Source organism: Rattus norvegicus, chromosome 19 (genome assembly GCF_021556685.1).
Source record: "Rattus norvegicus strain SHRSP/BbbUtx chromosome 19, alternate assembly SHRSP_T2T, whole genome shotgun sequence".
Lineage (NCBI taxonomy): Eukaryota > Metazoa > Chordata > Mammalia > Rodentia > Muridae > Rattus > Rattus norvegicus.
In genome coordinates this window covers 47,223,109-47,250,221 of record NC_141552.1, presented here as the reverse complement: position 1 = coordinate 47,250,221, position 27,113 = coordinate 47,223,109, and the positions used below count along the sequence as shown (strand labels likewise).

General features: G+C 38.9%; 1 protein-coding gene and 1 pseudogene across 1 annotated transcript in view; both read left to right on the top strand.

Annotated features, from left to right (window-relative positions):
* The window catches only part of Cdh7l1 (cadherin 7 like 1), a 361,963-nt gene that overhangs the window by 216,036 nt on the left and 118,814 nt on the right, over window positions 1–27,113 (top strand).
* Npm1-ps15 (nucleophosmin 1, pseudogene 15) lies at window positions 10,863–11,721 on the top strand (annotated as a pseudogene).

The window sequence follows — 27,113 nt, the reverse complement described above, 5'->3', positions numbered from 1 at the left end:
GCACTGATCTATGGGTATGGCAGAATGTGGTTAGGAGTCGGTATATTCCTGTTTCTTTAGCAGTGTTTTTTTCCCTAGGCCCATGGCCTATTCCAACTAATTTTCATGCCCATATCAAATAACACCAGTTGTGGGTTCCATCTCATAGAGTGGACAGTAAATCCAATTCAACAGCTGCTGATTCTTACCACACCAGTGTATGTTGCACCAGCATATCATACAGGCAGCTTACAGTTGTATATTGCAGGGTTTGTAGTTGTGTTGGTGGTCACCTATCTACCCTAGTGGCATGCAGAGTACCTTCCAGTACCATGAATGTTAGTCAATAGGGGTGAAGACTCTTTGTGTTTCATTAGATATATAAGTGTTGCCCTCAGCAATAGTTCTTTACCATCAAATTGTGAGGAGTAGCCAACAGCTTTGATAATAGCTTGCATTGTACAGAGCTTTTCTTGGGGCACCTTTGGCCAAAATTTTGGTTATATATAACCCATTCCTGGCACTGGAGGTTTTACTTAGTGGCAAAAGATGTCTAGTTGACTCATTGTCTCCTTCATTACTTAGACTCCTATTTCTAATTCCTTTTTGCATGTATATATTTTAGGAAGATTCTACAGTAGTAACTTTCCATATAACACATCAAATGGCTTTTAGTATTAGTTGTCCCTCCCCATTTTCCCTTTCTTGCCTGTCTCCTCCCTCTCCCTTCTTATTTGGTCATCCTGTGCCAGCACCTCCCTCCACAACTATATATTCTATTTCACATTCTTTAGAGGATCCTCCCATCCCCACTAGAATCTTACTTGATGCCTAACTCCTGTGGACATTCAGATTATAGCATGCCTTTAGAAGGCTTGAAAGCTAGCATCCATATATAAGAGAAAACATATAATATTTGTCTGGGATTTGGGTTATCTCACCCAGAATGAGTTTTTATAGATCCATTCATTTACCTAAAAAAAAAAAATTCTTTCACAGCTGAATAATATTCGTTGTGTGTAAATGTACCATATTTTCAATATTCATTAACCAGATGATGGACAACTAGGCTATTTCCATCCAGTTGTTTTTGCTACTATGAATAAAATAGTAATGTGTGCATGAGCATCTTGAGGTATACTTATTCATAGCTTCCTATGGAGTCACCATGCTGATTCTGTAGTGCCTCTGCAAGATTGCACTCCTACCATATCCTCACTATCCTCATCAACAATACCATACTCAATCATGAGACTTCCTTGATTAGGCTGTGTTTCCTAAAGAATCCATCAGTAACCAATAGTGTCTGAGCTGAGACTAAGTCTTTTAAGAGGTTGGCCTTTGGTGAACATGTGAAATCCAAAATGTAACAACTTTAATGTGTTATCTCTGGTGGTAACCAGAATTGATTGACTACAAGGAGTTTCTCATTCTCATTATCTTCTGAGGCTTCTCTATCATTGAATCTCTTGTGTAAGAGAGTTGTGCCTCTGTTATGTCCTCAGCTCACTGAAGCAGACTCAGTACTACTTCTTTATTTTCTGCCACTTGTTTACCATGACATTTCTCAAAAATGTCTCTTGGTAGTCCAAAGATGCAGATTTCTAGAGGCCAAGAATGTTATAGTCTCTCCAGGGTCCACAAAGCTGATACATGTTTGTGTTTAATGGGGAGAACTTCCTTATCTCGATGTATAATCATATCCTGTAACTTGACACCTAGACTGACATATTTTTCAATGTATCATAATAATATAGGTCTGTGTTATGGAGAAGTGCTATACTAAGAATGGATGAGATAGCTATAGTATAGAAGTTTGGAGAACAACATGTAACAATCTCCAGTGTCTAATACTAGCCATTACCTAGGCCAGAAATCTATATCTTATGGACACCAGCCAAAACTTTTCCCTATCTTCTTACATATTTAATACATATAAAACCCTTGTTGATTATTTCCACCCCCTTCTGTATGTTCTTTCAATATATGCCATTGGCTTTTCATGTGTTTTTCTTTCATCTGAAGCAATAATAATTGTATATAGTTGATCTTACTGTATATTAAGTAACTTATACCTGTGTGTTTGTCTAATTATCCCCAAACAACCATGTACGAGTTGATATTTTTCTAATTTAAAATTGTAAATATTTATTTTAATATTTTATGTATATTAGTTTTTGCCTATATACTGGGTATATGTTTGATGTCTATGGAGACAACAGGTATCAGATACCCTGGAACTGGAATTGTGAACAATTGTGAGTTGAGATGTGGAATCCTTGAATCAAATCTGGATACTTTGGAGGAGTAGCCAGCAGTCTTAATCATTGAGCTATCTGTCCAAACTCTATTTCTTTCTATTTTAGTAAACAGTGATATATGCTGAAGAAATTTGCCAAAAAGTCCTATACTTGCATGTGTCTGACCTTAGGTCCTGAGAGACTCTTACCTCACACAAATGCATCATTTCATGAACCTTGTATTGGTTCATTCCTCTCACACAAGAACTTTTTTGTTAATATACCGCTCTGTCAAAATAGGAAAACTAGACAGACCTGGTATAGGCTTTTGAAGGGGACTTCCAAGTGTTGAGACCTCAGCCAAGTCTGCAGACTAATTCTAGACATGACTGAAATATACAAAATCTTATTACATAAAATAGTTTAATTTGGGACCAGGAAGGATCTTGCTTCGTGGATCATACTTTGTGGATCTCCTGGGGTAATTTTCATGTTTTACTTCTTAATCTTTTCTAAGAACCAAGTATGTTTATTTATCTAGAAATGCTGAACATCTGATGTGGTAATAGTAATCATTCTTTTATATTCATTATGATTTTAATTTGGTTCCCTGCTATCATATTTCAAATATGGTATTTGCTCTAACTTACCTAGCCAAAATGTTATAGGCATCTTAAACAGAACAATGGATTCATGTTAAAGTGAAAAAAAGTTTATATGTTTACTGTTGAGATAATAGTTACAATAATTCCATCTTTAGGGACTTGTAATTCAGTTATCATAATTTTTCATAATGGGTTTTTTTCCTCAGGATTAAGAGTAAGATTTCTGTGGTAATTTGGGATTCTGAAAGTGCTCCTCTTTGCTGTGAATGGATAGTAAATAGTTTGAATAGAAAATAACTTCCTTATTACGCAAGATTATACCTTAGTGTTGGAAAGAGAGACACACTATTTATTTAAAAATGGACTAGTTTCAGGGCACCACAGTGCATTCAGAGTCTGTAAAAATCACAACCTCTTGATTGCTAGTGTTAACAAAAGCTTGTTCTTTAATTACCTATATTGCATCCAGCTTCTGTTTCCTTCCAAAACCCAATTATGGCTAATAGTGGCATTAAGATGTACTTGTTTCAAACAGCTTATTGTGTTTATTGTGTATTTCTCTATTTGATCATCATTTCTCTTCATGACTTAAAGAATAAGGTTTAAATTGTTACTGGGCATTTTGAGTTTAGCAGTTTTCATCTTTCATGTATGTATAAGTGAATTTCTAATGTGACTTTTCTTATTTTTCCTAAGTAGCGGTAGGCGATAAATGATTGAAATTGTGCTATTTCTGTAAGTTTTAACTGATTCGGAATCCAGTGATTCCAGGACCTCACACCAAAGGGATATTTGAAATCTGTAGCAAAGGGATGGGAGAGTTTTATTTATCCCTGCTTCCTACAAATCCATTTTCTCCCAGTGTGGTATTCATTACCTAATCATTTCTGCAGCTCAGATTCATAGATTCTCCTGCCGAGACAAGCAGACTGCCTCCTAGAGTAGAATCCAGAATAATTCAGCACTCTAATTTCTGATTTAATTTTGCTGCTCTCCAACTGTGGTATAAACTCAGCTCTGAGAATTGAATGCAATTTGTGGCACTTTGCCTCAGTTGAAAATACTTATGTCTCTATTCTCATTCTCACTGGAGTCATTGTTTCCATGATAACTAATGGGATCCAAGCAGAGAAGCTGTTAAAAGGCACATGCTAGATAAACAGGCAAAGGCAGATGTTCAAGCAAGTGGTGGGCATTCCTGTTGCTTTATTGAAACTTAACTTCAGTGTACTGTTCTTAGGGGTGGCTGTTGTAGAGCTGGGAAGAAATGGACGGTTTTTCTTAGCACCTGTTCTTCAAATACTTCTTCCCTCCCTCCCATGTCTTTAGTCAGCCATGCCTCACCTGTACAGTGAGACAGTGGGCAAGTTACTGTCTTTCACATTGAGTTCCCATTAGTCTTACTGAGGGAGGTCATTATTCTGCTTTTGGCTTCTGAAGAAGGTCTTTTCTTTCACTAACCATGCAGCCTGTGAGGACCTTCCCACATGCTCTCAGCATGTGCTCTTATTAGAACACTGATTCCACTTGAGCTCGTGCTAGAAGAATTGAATCCCAGGCCCATCATCAGAGCTGACAAATCATGAACTTTACCTAGCATGGACATAAAGTATTAATATTATGCTCAAATATTTAAGGATACTGAGGAAATGGCGGGTAAATAGCCTTCTGCACAGCATGAGGATATGAGGTTACATACCAAGCACCCACATAAAGCTGGATGGGTATCTGCTGCCCCAGTGCTGGGATGCAGAGAGGCAGATTCCTTGCTGCTGAGCAGTTAGACTAGCAGAAACTTGCTTCTCCAGGTTCAGTGAGAGACCCAGTCTCAAGACTAAGATGAACACAGCCAGACAATATGCAGAGAGAGAGAGAGAGAGAGAGAGAGAGAGAGAGAGAGAGAGAGAGAGAGAGAGATACAGAGAGAGATACAGAGAGACAGGGAGAGAAAGATCTCTGAACATCCAGCCCTAGAAGAGGTTTCCTTCTTTATCAAATCTGAATCTCCCACTCAGAGTTCAGGAAAGCCAGCAGAAGAGGTGCTAGAAACAGTGGAAGAGCCAGAAGGAACGGCCATCCTGTGGAGTTGCTACTCCTTCAGCTTTCTCAGTTGTTCCCCACCTCTTCATAAGAGTCCCAGAGCTCCATCTACTGTTTGGCAGCGGGTTCCTGTATCTGTCTGAGTTAGCTGCTGAGTGGAGCCTCTCAGAGGAAACATGCTCCTGTCTGCCAGCGTAACAGAGCATCATTAATAGTATCAGGGATTGGTGCTTGCCCATGGGATGGGTCTGGTGTTGGGTCAGTTATTGGTTGGCCATTCTCCCAGTCTCTGCTCCATCCCCCATCCCTGCATTTCCTGAAAAGAGGATAAATGGCGAACACCAAGGAGACAGGTCTTCTAAACACAGCATGATTATCACAGATACTGAGGCAGCATGCAGAGGGCCTGCAGGCATCTTCACTAGAGTCTTAGAGCTAAAGGAAAAGTGGACACAAGCCTCCATTCCCTAACCCAGAAGGTATCTCCACTTGCGAGTGAAAATTTGGCTTTCTCCAAGGGGCTCACTCTTAGGAAACAAACTACTCTTTTTTTTTTTTTTTTTTTTTTTTTTTTTGGAGCTGGGGACCGAACCCAGGGCCTTGCGCTTCCTAGGTAAGTGCTCTACCACTGAGCCAAATCCCCAGCCCCGAAACAAACTACTCTTAAGGATAAGGATAAGGATCTAGCAACAGATGAACAGCAGAAAATGAACTCAAGAACATCTTTGGAGTGTCAAGTCTCATAATGTCATGTCAGGGCTTTTGATTTTATTCTTTTAATTTTATCTTTTATCTTTTTATTTTTATATTTACCCTACAGTCATGTTGTGCAAAAATTATGGCTTCTGGTTTTGTATTTTATGGGATTTTTAAGTATGCAAACGAGTGAGTTCCTGCAACTGTAATCTGTTTAGCAAGCCTTTTTTATTGGATAGTTTATGTATTTACATTTCAAATGTTATCCTCTTGCCCCGTTTCCCCTGTTCCCATTGCCCCTATCCCTTCTTCTAGGAGCATGACCCCCTCCAAACCTCCTACTCCCAACTCAACACTCTGGCATTCCCCTACACTTGGGAAATGAGCCTTCACAGAACCAAGGGCTTCTCCTCCTATTCATGCCAGACAGTGCCATACTCTGTTACATATGAAGCTGTAGTCATGGGACATCCCCATGTGTACTCTTTGGTTGGTGGTTTAGTTCCTCAGAGCTCTAGGGGTTCTGGTCGGTTCTTCCTGTGGGGTTGCAAACCCCTTCGGCTACTTTAGTCCTCTCTCTAACTCCTCCATTGGGTTACCTGTGCTCAGTCTGATGGTTAGCTGAAGGATCTTAATCTGTATCAGTAAGGCTCTGGCAGAGCCTTTTAGGAGACAGCTATATTAGGCTCCTGTCAGTAATCACTTCCTAGTATCAGCAATAGCGACTGGGTTTGGTGGCTGCATATGGAATGTATCCCTAGGTTGAGCAGTCTCTGGATGGCCTTTCCTTCAGTCTCTGCTCCACTCTTTGTCCCTATAATTCCGCCTGTGAGTATTTTGTTCCCTGTTCTAAGAAGGACTGATGCATCCACCTTTTGGTCTTCCTTCTTTTTGAGTTTCATATGGTCTGTGAACTGTATGTAGAGTATTTCCAGCTTTGGGGCTAATAACCACTTATCGGTGAATGCATACCATGTGTGTTTTTTTGTGACTAGGTTACCTCACTCGGGATGGTGAGTTCCATTCATTTGCCAAAAAAAATTTGTGTGTTTTCAATAGCTGAGTAGTACTTATTGTGTAAATGTACCACATTTTCTGTGTCCATTCCACTGTTGACAGACATCTGGGTTCTTTCAAGCTTCTATTATAAATAAGACTGCTATGAACATAGTAGAGCTTGTATCCTTGTTGTATGTTGGAACATCTTTTGGGTATATGCCTAGGAGTGGTATAGCTGGTTACTGATGTCCAGTTTTCTGAGGAACCATCAGACTGATTTCCAGAGAGGTTGTACCAGCTTGCAATACCTCCAACAATGGAGGAGTGTTCCTCTTTCTCCACATCCTCCCCAGGATTTGCTGTCACCTGAGTTCTTGTTCTTAGCTATTCTGACTGGTGTGAAGTAGAATCTTGAGGTTGTATTGGTTTCTATTGACTAAGAATGTTGAACATGACTTTAGGTGCTTCTTTGCCACTCGATGTTCCTCACTTAAAAATCCTTTATTTAGCTCTGTAGCCCATTTTTTAATAGAATTATTTGATTCTCTGGAGTCTATCTTCTTGAGTCCTTTGTATATATTAGATATTAGCCCTCGATGGGATATTGAATTGGTAAGGATTCTGTTGTTTGCCATTTTGTCTTATTGATGTCCTTTGCCTTTCAGTTTTGTGAGTTCCCATTTGTTGATTCTTGTCTTGGAGCATAAGCCATTTGTGTTCTGTTTAGGAAATTTTCCTTGCTGCCCATGTGTTTGAGGTTCTTGCCCACTTTCTCTTCTATTAATATCAGTGTATCTCATTTTATTAGATATCCTTGATCCACTTAGACTTGATTTATACAAGGTGATAAGAATGGATCCATTTGCATCTTCTCCATGGTAATTGCCAGTTGAACCAGAACCATTTGTTGAAAATGCTGTCTTTTTTCCACTGGATGGTATCAGCTCCTTTGTCAAAGATCAAGTGACCGTAGGTGTGTGGGTTCCTTTCTGGGTCTTCAATTCTACCTGCCTGGGAAAAATGTTGTAACCTCACTGTGATCTTCAGTGTGTCAGAGCTCCAGTGCTCCTGATTGTGTCTGATTTCCTAGAAGTCAATACCGGGCATTTAAGAGCACCGGGGATTAGATTTCCCTCTGTGTGTTGTAGGAGTGGGGGAAGAGTCAGCTACTCTGGGTGGAGGTTTAAACTGGAAGGTATTGGGATGGAAATCATGATTCAGGTCTGGACAAACCACACCAGGTCAACATGGTCTCATGTGGAGGAAGTTTATTGGAAAGATGGAGACAAGGGGGTGGGGTAAGAGAGGGAAAAGAGAGGAAGAGAGAAAAGGGGAAGTAGAGAAAGAGAAGAGTAGAGGTCAGCCATGAACATGTGGAGAGAAATGGGTATGGGAATGGGGAGAGAAGGGACAAAAGGGAAAGAGGGTAAGAGCAAGAGAGCAAGAGGAAGAGCAAGAGAGCAAGAGGAAGGACAAGAGCAAGAGGGAGCAAGAGAGTGAGGAGGGGCAAGCAGTCCCTTTTATAGTGTCAGACATATCTGGCTTTTGCCAGGAAACTGTGGAGTAGAGCATACCTGGCTGTTGTTAGTTAACTCTGGGGGTAGAGCTTAGACAGAAGGCTAACAGAAGGAACCCCAGGTGGAGGTTCCTGCTTCCCTATATCCTGAGGGACCCAGTTACTCAGGGTGTTGGGGCAGATGTTGTGACTTCTTCATCTCTGATCCTGGGTGTGTTGGAGCACCTCAGAGTCTAGCTTCCTCTGGGTGTTGTGGGACTGGGTGTGGAGCCAGCGCCCAAGTGAGCTCAGGACACTGATTCAGACCGGAAGGGCAGAGGGCAATTCTTTAAGTCAACTACTGATACTACTGATACACACACACACACACACACACACACACACACACACACTCTATTCTAAGTATAATTTATGTAAAGTGCTGATGATGCATATATAACACATAAAGCTTATTAAATTACCTGATTTTATAGAGTAGGACTATTACTTCTACATTTCTAATACTTTTTAAAAAGAGGAGTGTAAAGTCTTAGCGATTTGCTTCTTAGTAGTTCCTTGCTTTCATTGAGCCTAATCCAAGACTCGATAAAGCTTGGTTTTCTGCAGTGGATTTTTCTTGTTCCAGAAACGATACACAGTGTCACATGTATCTTTACTTTAGCATAAATATTTGTCAGCTATCTGTCTTTTTTAAAAGATTTCTTGTTGCTACTAATTAGAAATTTACTGTAACTTTCTTCCATTTTTCCCAATTACTTTCAACTCTGAAAAGAAATCAAAGGAATATTATGTTTCTTTACTTTGACATTTTCTAATACAGATTGATATAAACAAAGGTTCATAAGAATAGTGGATATTTTTTTATTCTTGTATTTGAGAAATGTTACTCTCCCCTTCCACTACTCCCAGATCCCACACCATAGCTTCCAAATTTCCTATCCTCTTTTTGTCTTACACTGCACTAAGTGCTATTATACATCATCATGTATACATGCTCATACATAGCAAAATGCAATTTTACCAACTGATCTAGAATTTTCATTTCTGACTTTATTCAAAAGAATTGAAATCTGAGTCTTAGAGATATGAAACAACCTCATGTTCATAGCAACATTTGTGATAGCTAAAACGTGAACACACATCAAGTTATACACACACCACACTATGTCATCCCATCTGACATGTGCTATAACATAGAGAATGTTGAAGAAAGGATGCTAAATGATAGAAGTCAGGTACAGAGACAAATCCTGTAATCACACTTCTCTGAGCACACAGGGCAGACATAATCAAGTAGGTAGATGGTAGAGGGGTAGTTTCCCTGAGTTGCTTCAAGATGGAAAACGAAGAATCACTGCCTGAAATGGTGGGAATAGTAATAGTAAAATGTGTATCATATATTTTATTATAAAAATTAGGAGAGTGATTGTAAAACATTGTTTTGTTGTTTTTCTTCCTGATTCTCTTTTTCATTTGACCTCACAGCCAATATATATACATATATAATATATATAATATGTATATTATATATACATATAATATATATAATATGTATATTATATATATATACATACATACATACATACATACATACACTGTTTCCACATGCCACATCTGATCTGCTGAGGCAAATGTGATATGAACCTCCCCACAGAGCTTCCTTCTTGTGTGCCTTATTCTGTTGAATGCAGAGACATCAGTTATCTTATACTCATCTGAATGTGTGCTCATAACCGACCTTTCAGAATAGGGGTATAACGCTGCTTTAGATAGTTAGAATCTTTCCATTTCACTACAGTCAAGGCTGCTCTGTGGAATAAATATCTGGGAACAGTTTGAAGGTAGTAGGCAAGGGTTCACACTCCCACTGAACTATTCTTGTTGTGCCCGAAGTAGAATACCAACAGAAATTTCCATGTACTTTATGCTTATTTCTTATATTAGCTGTCGATTAGATTAACTGTTTTATCTATGATGGATCATAATCTCCTAGCCTGGTACTTCACATGTATAAGGACAACTAGTTTCTATAGGTCGGATTTATATTTCTGCAACCTATAAATTAATTACTAAATGTTTCTACATTTTGTTACTAATTTTTTTTAATTTTTTTTTTTTTTTTTGGAGCTGGGGACCGAACCCAGGGCCTCAGCGCTTGCTAGGCAAGTGCTCTACCACTGAGCTAAATCCCCAACCTTGTTACTAAATTTTGACTCTGATTCAGATTTCAAAATATTGAGGACACCCAACTAATTTGTCTGTAACAGGAGTGTTACATAAAATAGTTTGAATTTATTCTATAATAATTACACAAATCGTATATATTATATGTAATTATATAATATATATTTATGAATAAGTTATATATAATGTCATATATAAAGAATAGTGCAAGATGAATGTACCACCATATAATATTATATAATATAATATACATAAATTTATGAGTGAATTTACATTATGTATAATATAAATTAAATATATATTTATATGCATATGTATATATTATTAAAATATATTAAGTATATATTATTCAAAATATATTTTATTTATGAGTTTATTTGTATAAATATATATTTATATATTTACATTATATATTATGCAAGCACACATATTTTATATAAAATTATTTAATTATATAATGCTATATACAATATGCGTTATTATATAATTATAAAATATAATGATCCTTGGCGTGATTCCGTCCTGTGTGATTCCATTCTGCAGAACAGTAGGTAGCTGTTTTCCGTCCGGCTTCTCACACACTGAAGTGCGCGCCTCCACCTCATGGAAGACTGGATGGACATGGACATGGGCCCTCTTAGGCCTCAGAACTACCTTTTTGGTTGTGAGCTAAAGGCTGACAAAGACTATCACTTTAAAGTGGATAAATGATGAAAATGAGCACCAGTTATCATTAAGAACGGTCAGTTTAGGAGCAGGGGCAAAAGATGAGTTACACATCGTAGAGGCAGAAGCAATGAACTATGAAGGCAGCCCAATTAAAGTACACTGGCAACTTTGAAAATGTCTGTACAACCAACAGGTTCCCTTGGGGGCTTCGAAATTACACCACCTGTCGTCTTGAGGTTGATGTGTGGTTCAGGGCTTGTGCACATAAGTGGACAGCACCTAGTAGCTGTAGAGGAAGATGCAGAGTCAGAAGACGAAGATGAGGAAGATGTAAAACTGTTAGGCATGTCTGGAAAGAGATCTGTTCCCGGATGTGGTAACAAAGTCCCACAGAAAAAAAGTAAAGCTTGATGAAGATGATGATGAGGATGATGAAGATGAGGATGATGATTTTGATGAAGAGGAAACTGAAGAAAAGGTTCCAGTGAAGAAATCTGTATGAGATACCCCAGCCAAAAATGCACAAAAATCAAACCAAAATGGGAAAGATTTAAAACCATCAACACCAAGGTTAAAGGGTCAAGAGTCCTTCAAAAAACAGGAAAAAACTCCCCAAACACCCAAAGGACCTAGTTCTGTAGAAGACATTAAGGCAAAAATGCAAGCAAGTATAGAAAAAGGTGGTTCTCTTCCCAAAGTGGAGGTCAAGTTCATTAATTATGTGAAGAATTGTTTCCGGATGACTGATCAGGAGGCTATTCAAGATCTCTGGCAGTGGAGGAGGTCTCTTTAAGAAAATGGTTTAAACAGTTTGAAATAATTCTGTCTTACTTCACTTCTGTAATAGTTGCTATCTGGCTGTCCTTTTTATGATGCAAAGTGAGAACTTTCCCTACTGTGTTTGATAAAGGTTGTCCAGGTTCAATTGCCAAAAATGTGTTGTCTAAAATACCTGTTTAGTTTTCAAGGATGGAACTTCACCCTTTACTTGGTTTTAAGTATGTATGGAATGCTATGATAGGACATAGTAGTAGTGGTGGTCAGATGTGGAAATGGTAGGGAGACAAATATACATGTGAAATAAACTCAGTATGTTAATAAAGTAAAAAACTATAATGAAATATAAATATTATATGTAACAATTATATAATAAGAGAAAATTAGCTGCTCAGATGTTTTTCTATCTTTTAAACAAGTGAAACTTTTCATGCTGCAGGACTACCAATTTTAACAGACTTGGCACTTAAAGCAAAACCTTTGAGAGCAGGGAAGGGCAATCCTGGAGGTCAGAGTCAACATTTTATGCCTTAGTTTTTCCCTGGCTCTTGATTTCCTTCTATATGAGTCAAGTCTGTCTGTGTGTGTGTCTCATACTTACTGGTATTGGTCATGTAAGCACACTGATCTCTGTTTGTATATATTGCTTTCAATTTAGGAGGTTTTTTGAGTTTTGCTCTTTGGTATATTCTGCTTACATAGTTATTATTATTTAGTAAACATTGTACTGCATTAGAGAAGTTCTTTTCATAGTCTTTGGTGGTTTTATTTAATGTAATAGTTTCACATTTTGGGGGATGACTGAGATATTTTTATTGGTTATTTTATTTATTTATATTTCAAATATCCCCTTCCTAGTTTCCCCTCTGCAAACCCCCTACCCCATACTCCTTGCCCTTGTTTCTATGAGGGTGCTCCCCCATCCACCTACCCACTCCCATCTCACCAGCCTAGTATCCCGCTATGCTGGTACATCAAGCCTCCACAGGACCAAAGGCCTCCTCTCCCAGTGATGCCAGATAAGGATATCCTCTACTACATATGCAGCTAGAGCCATGTGTACTCTTTGGTTGGTGGTTTAGTTCCTGGGAGATCCAGGGGTTTTGGTTGGTTGATATTGTTGTTCTTTCTATGGGGTATCAATCCCCTTCAGCTACTTCAGTCCTTCTCCTAACTCCTCCATTGGGGTCCCTGTGCTCAGACCAATGACTGGTTTTGAACATCCTCTTCTGAATTGGTCAGACTCTAACAGAGCCTCTCAGAGGATACCTATACCAGGCTCCTGTCAGCAAGTGCTTCTTGGCATCAGCAATAGTGACTGCGTTTCATGGCTGCATATGGGTTGGATCCCCAAGTGGTACAGTCTCTGCATGACTTTCCTTCAGTCTCTGCTCCACTCTTTGTCCCTGCATTTTCTTTAGACAGGGGGCAATTTTGGGTTAATATTTTTGAGATAGGTAAGTGGTCCATCCCTCAATCAGAGCCATACCTAACCTCTGGATATGTTCTCTACAGGTTCTCTTTCCTATTTGTAGGGTATTTCAGCTAATGTCATCTCTGTTGGGTCCTTGGAGCCTCTTGCTTTCCTAGCATCTGGGACTTTCTGGTGACCAATCCCAGTTCACCGTTCCCTACTTCTACACACCTTCATTCCATTTCTTGACTCTCTGTACTTCTTCCCAATTCTGTCTCCTCCCACACCTGATCCTGCTCCCCCTTTCCCTCCTCCTCCTCTCTCCCTCTCAGATTGCTCTATCACCTCTACCTCTGGTGATTATTTTGTTCCCCCTCAAAACAGCAACCTGCAGATTGGAAAAGGTTTTTTTACCTCTATATCTGATAGAGAGCTAATATCCAATATATACAAAGAACTCAAGAAGTTGGAGTCCAGAAAACCAAATAATACTATTAAAACTGGGGTATAAAGCTAAACAAAGAATTCTCGACTCAGGAATATTGAATGGCTGAGAAACACCTAAAGAAATGTTCAACATCCTTAGGCATCAGAGAAATGCAAATTAAAACAACCCTGAGATTCCACCTCACACCATTCAGAATGGCTAAAATCAAAAACTCAGGTGACAGCAAACTCTGGTGAGGATGTGGAGAAAAAATTCCATTGTTGGTGGAATTGCAAGCTGGTACAACTACTCTGGAAATCAGTCTGGCAGTTTCTCAGAAAATTGGACACAAAACTACCTGAGGATCCAGTTATACCACTCCTGGGCATATACCCAAAAGATGCTCCAACATATAGCAAGGACACATGCTCTACCATGTTCACAGCAGCCTTATTTATAATAGCTAGAAGATGCAAACAACCCAGATGTCCCAAAACAGAGGAATGGATGCAGAAAAGATGGTACATTTATACAGTGGAGTACTATTCAGCTGTTAAAAACAATGACTTCATGGAATTTGCAGGCAAATGGGTGAAGCTAGAAAGTAGCATCCTGAGTGGAGTACCCAGTCACAAAAGAACACACATGGTACGTGCTCACTGATAAGTGGATATTAGAGAAAGAGTTGAGAATACAGATGATACAACTCATAGAACATATGAAGCTCAAGAAGAAGAAAGACAAAAGAGTAGACTGAGATTTTATTTTAAACAAATATATGTGTTCTGCTTTCATGGATGTCTGTGTAAGGATGTCAGATCCTCTGGAACTGAAATTATGGTAATGAACTGCCAGGTGGGTGCTGAGATTCAAACCTGGATCCTTTGGAAGAGCAGTCAATGTCCTTTTTTTAAAAAAAAAAAGATTTATTTATGAATGAGTGCTCTATTTGCATGTGCTGATGAAAATGTCATGTGGGTGCTAGGAATTGAACTCAAGACTCTGGGAGATCAGCTAGTGGTCTCAACAGCTGTGCCATCTCATCAGCCCCTCCTGAGATTAGTTTAACTGCTGAATACATGTCTGGATTATTAGTGGTGTTTAAGTTGAATTTCCCAGTAAGCTTTTGAAAACTCTGGTTCACAGTATATGACTTTTGTGTTAATTATGTGATTCATCTTGCTCCCTTCTTTAAAATTGACTGTGTAAATGCTTATGGAGTAATACTTAATTTATCCATTTAAAACAATCTTACTAGGCCTTCTATAGGAGGGTGTAATAAATTAACTAGGGAACACAAATCCCTGTTTTAAACTTTTACATTTCAATCCACCTTTAGATGCTTATTACCACTTTTCCAAAAGAAGTATGATTGCTATAGACCGTGTTAATATCGAAAAATTTCAGCATTTGCACTAAGTTCATCACTAAAAAAACAGAGGCATCATAATGCCTTCTGTCTTTTCCTTTAGGAATTGTTTGGATACTATTTTGATGCTCCTCAATGTGTTTTTGTATCTCTTTTCTTTCTTCAGCCAACTAACCTCTTGTGGTAAAAATATAAAAGGGCAGAACTGGGAACCGGTTCTGCGGGTCATGCTCTCTCACTAGTTCTGGCTCTGATGGGCCATTGGAAGTAGGGCTAATTTATCTCAGCAGCTCCACGCTGCCCTCATATTCTTTCTGACCCGCTGTCCGAGAGCCATTCCAATACAGCACCCTGTCGGCCTACCCAGCCCTCACTTATAGCTCTCTTGCCTGGTTTCCACCATGCCAGGCTTATACATCCCAATTCCGTGGTGGACCAGTGCATCCAGCCACCACACACTCTCCTGAACTCAATTAAGTCACCACATGAAAGACCACATCACACAATATCCTCTGATCCAATTGATAAGATATAATTTGCTCAATTAGACAACACAAAATCCTGTACACATCCATCCCTTAAGAATAGTCATAACAGGGGCTGGGGATTTAGCTCAGTGGTAGAGCGCTTACCTAGGAAGCGCAAGGCCATGGGTTCGGTCCCCAGCTACGAAAAAAAGAATCAAAAAAAAAAAAAGAATAGTCATAACAACCTGTAATAAGTGCAGAGAGGAATCTTAACATCTGCCGTCATAGTCTCTCTGCTCCCTCCTCCTTGCTCCGGCGTCCTCTGCCTCTCTAAAACTTTTCTCCTCAGTGTCCATTGTTATATCTCCCAACTCATTACTGATTTTGTAAATTTGTGAGGGGGGTTAGATGACACCTAGAAAGGGCTTTCCCTTCTCAAAACAGAGAACAAAGTTAGAATGGGGGAGGACTTGTGTGAAGGGGTTCTGGGAAGAGTAGAAGGGCTGATGTTGGGTTGTAAAGTGAATAAATAAATAAATTAAATGTGACACAGTAGCAATATGAAAGACTTTGAGCTCAGTGAGATGTCACACATGACAATGCCTAGAACACGATTTAGCCCAATCCAAAGGTGAGAGTGCAGTGGTTAGAGGGACTGAGCAACTATGTAAATTTTTGACCCCAGGGGCAGGAGAAATGATGCTGGTTGGGCCTAGTACAGTGACAATTGGATTTTAGGGCTGGAAGGAGGCAGTGACAACTCCTTGACACTAAGAACTGCTCCATTTTCACCAGGAAAAATAAAGTAAAGGTATTCTGCCATTTTTCTGCAAGACATTGACCAAATTGGCTCTGGAGAGCTTCCCAAGCAGGGCTCTAGCCTGTGAAGGCTACTGTGGTGTGCATGGTAGTGGTGGAGGGGACTTCTGGCATCTCATACTTACCCTTTTCCTTCTGTGACTTCCTCTTGCTTCTGAGCTGGTCTCAACTGTGGGAGCTGGAGGGAAAGAAACTCATTTTTCCTTTCTTCTTCTACAGGACCATCCAGGCTCTTGTACAATACAGGGTTTCTGCTCATTCTTTAGTAGAGTCTGAGGGCTGTTCAGCTGTGTTTCTGTTGGTGGCAATGGTAGGAGTCTGGGTATAAATGTTTATACTAGGAGCTTTCACTTCTAGACACAATGAATTTCCTGAATTTTCAATCAGTAACTCTTGCGAGAATCTTAAGGTTAGTAGTTAAATTGAACTAGTATCTTTGGAATATGTCCCACTATGCATCATATACTATTCCCTTGGATTCTGTTGCTGGCTTTAGATTGCTAAGCTTATATGAATTTTTGAAAGCTATATTCACGAGAAATGATTTTCTATGGTTGTCTTTTAATCCCTTTGCCTTGTTTTCATAGTGGAAAAATTCTCAGCCAGGTAGCAAACTGAGAAATGTTTTTATTCTGAGGAAATATCTGAAAGTGTTTAGTGGAATCACATCACCTCTCTCTAAATGTTACAAGGAATTCTCCATTGGATTTGAGAGACTGGAATTTTTGTGGGCTCATGTTTATATACAAATTAAATGTTAAAATCTGAAAAATGTAGTAACATCCGCTTCTAACCTGATGTTAGACATTTGTGTCTCTTTAGGTTCAGATTTTACCATTTCTAAGAATCGACTCTTTTCTTTTATATGATTTTTTTTTCTTTTTGAATTTAAGTTTCTGGTTCTTTGTTTTGAGATGGTTTCTTCACATAGCCTTCACTATCCTGCAACTTCCTCTGTAGTCAAGGATGGCCTCACACTCAAATATTGATCTACCTCTACCTCCCAAGTGTTGAGATTCAAGGTATACATCAGTCACCACCACTAGGTGGGCTGTTTGTTTGGCTTTTTGGTTTTTGCTATTTTTAATGTTATTTTTCTCACCGGTACATTTTAGGCTTTCTTTCCTTTTTCTACATTCCTAAGGCAAAAGGCTTTTTGATTTGAACGGTATTTTTATTCTGGCTTACATATTTAAAATTAACATGTTAATATATTATGTTTTTATTTTAATTCAAAGACAAAGCACTTTGTACTTTTCCTTTTTAGCCTGGAGTTCTTTAGAGATGATGATGCATTGTTCAGGGATGCAAGGATTTTCCAGGGGTGTTGTTGGATTGTTCACTTTATTTCTGTCATATGTACATAATGTATTGTCCAGGAAAATAATACTTAAGTCTTCACATATTTTAAGTGAAAGATATTATTAGTTGTGAATTGCGAGCCCAGCTTTTTATAGCTTTTGTCTCGTTTTGCTTTGTTTGGACATTTTTTTTCTGTCTTATTCATCTTTGTTTATTTTCATGTCCATTTTTATGGTTTTCTTCATGTAGAAGTTTGATCTGATTCTTCCTTCCAGCCCCATGCTTTCAGAAATAAGACTCAGACTCAAAACACATTTATAGATACCTTGGCCATATAGCTAGGTTCTTCTCTGACTGGATCACAGCTTACATTAAACCAATTATTCTAATCTACATTCCTTCCCATTGTGGTGACCTGTGCTCTGGTGCCATGCATCCGTCTGCTCACACCTTCTGGGGAAAAGCTCCCATGCTGAGCTCAACTCCAGATTTCTTCCTTCCTCTCAGATGTCCTAACTTCTATTCTACCCTTTCATATAGGCCATAGGTTTGGTTTTTGCTTTTTGACAGGTGATGCATCCCTGCAATACACAAGATGTTTTCTTAACATTTTTGTTGTTGTATATGAGAGTCCTTTTTTCTTTTAAAACATTTAAAAATAAAATATTATGTCATTTTCTCCTTCTGCGGATCCCCTTCCACATCATCGCTCAATATTCTTTACTTTGTGACATTGACCTAGTACTATGGGGATACACATAGGGAATGATTTTGTTTTATCAGATGTGTATGGCTTCTTCCTTCTTTTGTTTGTTTGTTTGGAGGTTTTTTTTTTTTTTTGGTTTGCTTTAGAGAGAGAGAGAGAGAGAGAGAGAGAGAGAGAGAGAGAACACAAAATTTGAGTAGGGGGATTGGGAGAATCTGGGAAGAACTGGGAAGGAACTAGGGGAGGGGAAAAATTCTAATAAAACATATTACATGAAAATTTCTTCAATAAAAACGTATCATTTATACAAAGTTCTATATTTATTCAGAATATTAATATTCATGTTTTCATCAGTCAGCCTTTGAATGGATCATATGACATCATGAATTCAGTTATTCTGTTGGCCAGTTATTTTGAAACAAAATTCGTTTTGTTTCATTGTAGTAAAATAAGCCCCTTTTGAAGAAAGTGTGTGTGTGTGTGTGTGTGTGTGTGTGTGTGTGTGTGAATGTATGTCTGTGTGTATTATACATTAAAGTCTTTTTTCCCTTTCAAAATCTTAAAATTAGAACATAGTTATATCATTTTTCCCTCCATCCAACCCCTTCTATTTTTTTCTTTTTTTAGTTTGGGGTATTGATCTTGTGCTCATGGGAAAAGACAGGGAATGATTTTGTTTTACTAGATACAGGACAGACAGCATAGATGGCCAGGCAGTTGAGTATCCCGCCCCTGGGAAGTGGGTAAAATATTCCCTTTATATTTTCAACTGTGGTGTAAATAAAACATGGTGCTTGCTGCAGCCTGAAGCATAAACTTTCTTTTTAAAATTCTCATGGAAGATTCCAAATTTTTTTCGCAAATCTTAAGAGAAGCAGCCATTATTAAACGTATTGTGAATGAATAACATGAATAACAATAATGATAAAAATCTGGTACACTTAGTAAGGTTTTCTGTTAACCATAGAGACATGCTGCATTTAGCAGAACTAGTAAGCTCTTGCTAATAGGATAAGAAAATGAAAACTGCATGTTTGATCATATATTTTTATCATCATAGTGGTAGTTTGTTATGTTGATTTCATTTATACATTTTATCAAATGTGTGTAGGGTAAGTTAAAACAACATGATACTTGTACTAGGAAATTCTAGTTTCAGAGACTGACTATGGTGGCTAAACTTATTTGTCAACATGATGAAGTGCTGTTGAGAGGCATTGTCCTGATTAGATTGGTCAAACTAAGAAGACCCTCTACTTTGGATGGTACCATTCTCTAGGCTGGGAACCTGAACTGTTAGGAAAAGTTGAACATGAACTGAGTGATCACAAGCATTCATCGCTCTGCCTCCTGACTGTAGGTACAGTGTGACCAGCCTCTTCCACCTTGTGCAACCTTGATTTTCCTGCATCACACATTGCATCTTTGTGCCTTAAAGCTGGGAACCAAATTAAACTCAATTTCTCTAAATTGCTTTTGTCATAATTTTTTAAATAACAGCAATGGACAAATCAAGTATGACACAAATATTAACGGACACACCTAGATATATAAAGTGGTCTTTCATGAGTCTTGTTGAACACAGATTTAGCTCACTGAGGCTATCTTGATGACAAAAAGTCCCAGTGTTCTCAGTTATTTATATTTGTTTGATCCTAATTTTATTAAGGCAGGTAATCTAATCCAGACTATCCTTGATTTTTGTATTGGCCTCTTGCTTTGATCTCCCAAGTGCTGGAATTGTAGGAATGATTATGTCCAGACGGTTAGTATTAATCTTTGTACCAAAGATTCTTCTGCATTTAAGTGTAGAAAACAGTTGACCACAAATGCCCATCTCCTGCTGCTGCTGCTGCTGCTGCAGCTGCTGTTGAGAAGAAGCTGGCTGTCTGCACAGTATTCTAGTCATGGTTCAGGGTTAAAGGAAAACAGTGTTATGAGCAAATCACAGTTCATTAAAGATAATCTCAGTTGTCATGGCCTAAACCTGAAGTGTCTCTCCTAGGCTCATGTGTTTGAACACTTGGCCACTAGCTGATGTTTGTTTGGAGAAGTTGTAGAGTATAGAGATTCATGCCTAATAGGACGACATAGGCCCACTGCAGCTACTCCTGAAGGGCGTTTCCCTCTCCTGTTTCAGTCTGGTCCTCTTTATCCACTTTGCTAAAGTGTGAAGATCTGACACTGCTGCTCCCCTCTCATCCTCCCTCACCCTTTCCCTCAACCATCAACCCCTCCCCACCATATATAAAACTAAGCCTTTCTGTTCTTGTCCCTTCCAACCTCTGGTTCTTTGCTTCTCAGATACTATGGGTCAATAAATATTTCTTTCTATAGTTGTTTCTCTCAGACAGTTTATAACCATGTTGCATATATGATACTTATAAAACGTACTTCTAACTAAAAAATGGAGTGGTCATTAAGAGTGGGGGGCAGCCATTTAATTACACTAATTTTGAAGTTCTAGGGCAGGGTCACAGGACCTCAGATATACCTAGCACATGCTTCTCTCCCAAGCTACACCCACAGCCCTCAAATCATTTTTTTTTAAGATTTAGACAAAACCGTCCTTCTTTTTTTCTTTATTGTATACTTTCTGAAGATTTTCTCAATGCATTTCCTGAACAACACTATGTGAACTTTCCCCCTATATCCTCAAGATAATGCAATATGTTGAGCTCATATTTGTTATCAATTTAACTAATATCTCCTGTCAATTTGCCATGGACCACTGAAAACAATCTGTTTTTTATTTCTGCCAATTCATTTTATCATAGTGCCTGATAATCTGTTTTCTCTTTACTTTCCACATAACATTTTAGAAAATCTTTAAAGACTCATTAAAAAGGAGAGATAACCACAGGTCTCTAATTTTCCTTATCCTTTAAGCTTGTTATCCTTCGGAAGAAATTAAATACTGCACAGTGTCCCACACAGACAGTTATAAATTACTTAAGCCTATCTTTACTCATGCAATTAATCTTGCTCTTATGGAAGAAACCCACTGGGAAATTCTTGAGTTGCCTTCATATTTCTAAGAGATAATATACAGAAACAAAACTGTGAAATTTATAGCAAACATGCAAGTAAATTTTGAAAATACTACTTTTTTCCCAATATTAAATTATGAGATAACCTGGCTAGTAAATGTTAACTTAGACTTAGCTGCTGAAAGTGATAGGTTTATTTTCTGTTGTAGGAAGGGTATACTTTTTACATATTTATAAAAATAATTTCATGAGGATTAAAAGCATTTTTTTTCTGTTCCACTGCTTTTTGTTTGCCTGGACAATGAAGGAAGATAATATTAACATAATCATGTAGCCTTTACCAGTTCCACAGTGGACCAAGCTTCTCATTCTTGCTGGTGGGAGCATTATATCTGGCAAAGCTATGGCCCATTGAGAAATTAGCATTATGGGCCATTATCATGAATTTTCTGGCTTTTTAAGTTATATTTTTAGTAGTTTAAACATTTAAATTTTCCCAGTTTGATAATAGACTTTACTTTCTATTTATCATGCTTTCTTTTCTTGTTCGTCCCTATCACTCCTGAGTTGATTACATGGCTTATGATTTTAAGAAACATTTTCATGTATCCTAAACTTGTGTTTCTTCTATAAGCACTGCAGCTGTTTGACTGTTTGGTTCAGTGATTAACAATTTCCTTGTGTTATATCATTTTTCCAATTTTTATTTGGATTCAATTTTGTGTGTTATATTATGACAAACATATTTCCTAGAGAAGATTGTGAGGGTATGATTTCTTTCCAAATAGGTGGGGTTTTCTTGTATTGCCATATACTTACATTTTTGTTTACTATATTTTTTTCAGAATTTTATAGTTTTCATCTTTCATAAGATGTTATTCAAGAGAACCTGTTAGAACTATGATTTTGCTGCTGACAAGACAGCTCAAGTGACACAAAATCAGTGGAGGATTGCATGCATTTATAATCCTATCCTTTCATAGTGAGATAAAAATGAAGGCAGGACAATTCCTGGAAGCTGGAACTAACGTGATATACTTAGTTGTGAGCAATAAGGAACATTGTCTTAAACCAGGACCAGTATCTAATGATGTCCTCTGACTTTCACAAGAATTATATGGTACCCAGGCCCTTATTTAACACACAAACAGGCACACACAAACATAACTTAGCACTGTACTTTTATTTTTTTATAATATTCTTTGTCCTTGTAATACTTGTAAAATACAAAGGAATGGTGTGGATATCTGAGCCTACAGCCTCCAAATCTAGTGATCACATCACTCATAGGCAACAGGGACCTGAGCGCCTGTTGCCATGGCAACCTTCATACATTCCAGCATTCACCTGCCCTCCTTTACCTGTGTGCAGTGGTGTTCATGGTTATGTCAGGCCCAAATAAAAGGCAGAGCCTCCGATCTTCGCCCTCTCTTTCCTTCTTTCTTTCTTCCCCTTCGTCCTTTTCTCTTTTCCCCCTTCCCCCCAAAAAAACCTCTCCCACAGAACTGTGCTGGCCTGCTGTGATCTGTCCGGATACAAGCCATCATTCTAACACAACAGATGGTGCCGTTTTAATTTCTGATATCAGTAGCATGTACTCTCTCTAATTTTTTTCTTTTATTGAAAATATTTTTCTTGGTCTGGAGAATGGCTCTATGGTTAAGAGCACTGAATGCTCTTTCAGAGGTCCTAAGTTCTATTTTGAGCAACCACATGGTGGCTCACAACCATCTGTACTGGGATTCAATGCCCTCTACTGGTGTGTCTGAAGACAGCAATAGTGTATTCACACGTAAATAAATCTTTAAAAAATTTTTTTCTTATAAAATATATCCTGATAAACTTCCCTCTGGCCTTCTCAGTTCCTCTCTATTTCCCCAGATTACCCTCCCCCTATTTCTGTCTCTCACTAGAAAACAATGAAACTTCTGAAAGACAATAATAAACTAAAACAAGATAGAACAAAACTATCATCAGAATAAGGAGAGAACCCAAACAAATAAAGAAAGAGAGCTCAAGAAAAGGCATAAGAAATATATAGATGCAGAGACAAGTTTGTTCATACATTCAAGAATCCCCTAAAAATATTAAAATGGAATGTTGGCTTCCATTTTAAAACATACATACATACATACATACATACATACATACATACATACATACATAGAGAGAGAGAGAGAGGACTTGTGGGTAAAAGAAAAAATATGAGTAAAATATAAAATAAAATTTAAAAAGTAAACCTTGTCAGGGTCTTATGAGACAAGGATCCTCCAAAGATGGCACAAAACTCCTTTTCTGGTGGCCATCTACAGCTGGGCATGCAGTATAGCATTAAGAGTAACCTGTGTTTCCAGTGAGATTCCCTTGGAGGTTATTTTCAATTGGATGTTGTTTCTGGGCTAGGGATGGGGGCATGGGTCCACATTTTTCAGTTCTACTACCCCATCGAGTACAGAGCTGTTTATGCCCTGTGCATGCTGCCTCAGTCTCTGTGAGTTCACATATGCTTCAATAATGCTGATCTACAGAGCCTTGTTTTCTTGGTCCCTTCATAGTCTCTGGCTCTTACAGCCCTTCTGTCTCCTATATGATAGTGTTCCCTAAACCCTGAATGAAGAGATTTGAGGGAGACAATGCCATAGGGTTGAATGTTCCTAAGTCTCTCACTCTGCAAGTTGTCTAGCTGTGGGTCCCTGTATTTCTTCCTATCTTCTGCAGAAGAAAGCTTCTTTGATGATGGAAGAGCAAGGAACTGATCTACGACTGTAGCAGAATGACCTTAGGAGTTATTTTATTGCCCTGTTCTTTTAGTAAAACGGTAGTACTTGGTTTTACCCTTCTTGGCTATCTCAGGTTCTTGGCCACCCAAACAGTTTGGGTATAGGTTCTCCCTTGTGGAGTGGGTCTTAAGTGAAATCAGACATTGGTTGGTCACTCCCACAAGCTCTGTGCCACTGTTGTGCTAGCATATCTTGCAGGCAGCATGCCATTGTAGATCAAAGGTATTGTGGATAATTGGTTTCTAAATATCTGTTTTGGTAGCAAAGACTCTATGTAGGCACCAGCTTGACTTTTCCATGTTCAGTAAGCTATAGAGGTGTTTCCTTCAGCCATAAGACCTCGCTGTCATTTTGTGTCGAGCAACCTGTATTCTTGACAACAAATGGGCTGTTTGGAGGTTCCCATGGGAAGCCTTTAGACAACAATTCAATTAGATATAGCTCATTCCTGGTACTGGAAGCATCATTTAATGACAGTTAAGGTCGGTCTCCTCCATTATTTGGTGATTTTATTTAGGTTCCTTTCATATATACATACATAGTAGGAAGCTCCTATTTTACTTGGTTTCCATACTACCTCTCAAATGGCCCTTAATTTTAGCTGTTGCTTCCATGTTCCCTCCTTTATCACCCCCTCCCTTCTCTTACCTCTCTGTCCGCTATCCTCCTTTTCTTGCTTCCGTTCATAACTATCTATTCTACTTTTTCTTAATGAAATCTATCTGTTCCCCAATCCCTTATTCTATACCCATGCTCTGTGATTCTACATATTGTAACTTGGTTGTCATTGACCTATTTGCTAACACTCACATATAAATAAATACATGCCATATATGTCTTTCTGGGTCTGTGTTACCTCGATGATTGTTTTCTAGTTCCAATTACCTTATAATGTCATAATTTTATTTAAAAATTTTTTAAAAATAAAATTAAAAAATAATTTAAAAATTCCTTTAAAAAACATCTGAGGAGTAACTCATCTGTGTCTTCTTTATCAATCTCTTAACAGACATCTAGATTGTTTCCACTCTAGCTATTATGAATAGAGCATAAATAAACAGGGTTGAGCAAGTGAATCTGTTGTAGGATAAAGCTTCTTTTGGGTATGATACCAAGAATGATGTAGCTGGATCTTGAGGTAGATTGATTTCCATTTTTCTGCATAACCTTTTATACTGATTTTCATAGTAGCTATACCAGGTTTCAGTCCCACCATCAATGGATGAGTATTTCTCTTACCCCACATTCCTGGCAGCATGAACCTGTCATTTGTTTTATAATTCTTTAGCATTCTGATGAGTATGAGATAAAAATCTCACAATAGCTTTAATTGCTTACTTCCATGATTACTAAGGATGTTGAACATTTCTTTAATTTTATTTTTGAGAGTTCTCTGTTCAAATCTGTACTCAGTTTTTAATCAGGATATTTGTTTTCTTCATATTAACTTTTTTATTTCTTTATATATTTTGGATATTAGCTCTCTGCTGGATGTGTAGTTGGCAAAAATCTTCTCCTGTTCTGTAGGCTGTGAATTTGAATGACAGTGTCCTTTGTTGTGTTCTAAGTTTCATGAGACCCCCATTCATTAATTGTTCATCTTAGAACCTGTGCTATTGCTCCTCAGAAAGTCTGTCCTCTGCCAATGAGTTCAAGACATTTTTGTTGAGTTTAGTGTGTCTCGTTTTATATTGAGGTCTTTTTGTGTATTTGGAGTTAAGTTTTGTGCAGGGTGGCAGGTGTACATCTATTTGGATCCTTTTACATGTAGCCATTCTTCGTTTTCTTTACAGTGTGTATTTCTGGCTTACTTATAAAAAAAATCAGGTACCTAATAGTGTAAAGGGTGTTATTTCCCTGATTTCCTTCTCAATTAATTTGGCTTTGAGGGCTACTGATTATCATGAAGTTTGTGGATTTATATCTGCTTCTTCAATTAGATTCCAATGACTAAGGTGTCTGCTTTTGTGTCACTACTGAGATGTTTTTATTATTATAGATTTGTAACACAACTTGAAATCAGAGATAATGATATCTTCTATGGTTCTTTTATTTTTCAGGAATATTTTTATTTATCTTAGAGTTTTGTTCACTTCTTTTTATTTTTATGTATTTGTGTTTTCATAAATTAAAAGTTATCCTTTGGTCCCAGACCCCGTGAGAGAGAGACCCAACCACCTGGTCAGGTGGGCACTCCTGAGGCTGCAGAGCGGAAGAGACCACCAACACTGCTCACCCCTGCCCACATCCCTGGCCCAAGAGGAAACTGTATAAGGCCTCTGGGCTCCCGTGGGGGAGGGCCCAGGAGCGGCAGGACCCCTGCCTGAGACACCGCCAGAACCTGAAGGAAACAGACCGGATAAACAGTTCTCTGCACCCAAATCCCGTGGGAGGGAGAGCTAAACCCTCAGAGAGGCAGACACGCCTGGGAAACCAGAAGAGACTGCACTCTGCACACACATCTCGGACGCCAGAGGAAAACACCAGACGCCATCTGGAACCCTGGTGCACTGAAGCTCCCGGAAACGGCGGCACAGATCTTCCTGGTTGCTGCCGCTGCAGAGAGCTCGTGGGCAGCACCCCGCGAGCGAACTTGAGCCTCGGGACCACAGGTAAGACCAACTTTTCTGCTGCAAGAAAGCTGCCTGGTGAGCTTGGGACACACGGAAGCAGAATTCCTCTAAGACCGGGCATGTTCTGTGTTTACCGGAAGTTCCACACCCGTGGATCCCAGCCCGCAGCAGCTCTCTGCTCCCAGACCCCGTGAGAGAGAGACCCAACCACCTGGTCAGGTGGGCACTCCTGAGGCTGCAGAGCAGAAGAGACCACCAACACTGCCCACCCCTGCCCACATCCCTGGCCCATGAGGAAACTGTATAAGGCCTCTGGGCTCCCGTGGGGGAGGGCCCAGGAGCGGCAGGACCCCTGCCTGAGACACCGCCGGAACCTGAAGGAAGCAGACCGGATAAACAGTTCTCTGCACCCAAATCCCGTGGGAGGGAGAGCTAAACCTTCAGAGAGGCAGACAACCCTGGGAAACCAGAAGAGACTGCTCTCTGCATACACATCTCGGACGCCAGAGGAAAAAGCCAAAGACCATCTGGAACCCTGGTGCACTGAAGCTCCCGGAGGGG